General features: G+C 44.8%; 1 pseudogene; it reads left to right on the top strand.

Moving 5' to 3' along the window:
* The first annotated feature begins 535 nt into the window (after nt 1-535).
* On the top strand, nt 536-714 carry LOC135509801 (U2 spliceosomal RNA; annotated as a pseudogene).
* The last annotated feature ends 279 nt before the right edge of the window (nt 715-993 follow it).

The following is a 993-nucleotide window of genomic DNA, read 5'->3' on the forward strand; positions in this document are numbered from 1 at the left end:
GGAAAAACGTAGAGACCACCCCCCAGGCAGTGGCCATGGTAGCCACGGAAGCCCTGGGGTGGTACGGAAGGAAGGGGGCCTCGACCCCAGGCGAAGGGTCCCCCACAACACCCTAGGTCCCGGCGGCCACGGCCTGACAGCGCTGCGGCGCCTAGGGCGATGCGCCTAGGGGAGGGATCTCCTCTGGGCCCCGAAGAAAGGGACGGTAATTTATTCAGAAGAGCAGGATGAGGTGAGCTTGATAAAGACTCACCCCGCTCCTGTACAAGGGACCGAAGACAGCCTTTTCACAAAGTGGCTTTTTAACATGTTTTTCATGTCTTAAAAATGTTTTACCTTCGTTAGATCATTAGTACACATTTTAAATGGCTTTTACAGATTTGATGTTTTTACAAGGAAAGTACTTTTTTCACATGTACTTTTTAGCAAATTTAAATGTAACTTTCAAATGCTGTGTTCTATGCTTTGTTGCCGTTTTTATGTGTATAAATGATGTATAAAATGTACGAGCTGTTTTTTAAGGAATTGTGTCAATAAAACTTTTCCAAAAGAAAATAAAAGTCTGTTCTTATCAGTTTAATATCTGATACGTCCCCTATCTGGGGACCATATATTAAATAGATTTTTGGAATAGGGAGATGGAATAGGGGCTTGCTCCGTCCACTCCACGCATCGACCTGGTATTGCAGTACCTCCAGGAACGGTGCACCCCCTGCCGTTGTAAAGAAAAAGTAGCATAATTCTCTAGTGTTCATTTATCAGGACCGTGATGGATAATTACATTTGTTTGCCTTTATTTAACCAGGCAAGTCAGTTAAGAACAAATTCTTATTTTCAATGACAGCCTGGGAACAGTGGGTTAACTGCCTGTTCAAGGGCAGAACGACAGATTTGTACCTTGTCAGCTCGGGGGTTTGAACTCACAACTCACAACCTTCCGGTTACTAGTCCAACGCTCTAACCACTAGGCTACCTTGTCGCCCCATTTAAGGT

This window comes from Oncorhynchus masou, chromosome 22 (genome assembly GCF_036934945.1).
Source record: "Oncorhynchus masou masou isolate Uvic2021 chromosome 22, UVic_Omas_1.1, whole genome shotgun sequence".
In the NCBI taxonomy this organism is placed as follows: Eukaryota; Metazoa; Chordata; class Actinopteri; order Salmoniformes; family Salmonidae; genus Oncorhynchus; species Oncorhynchus masou.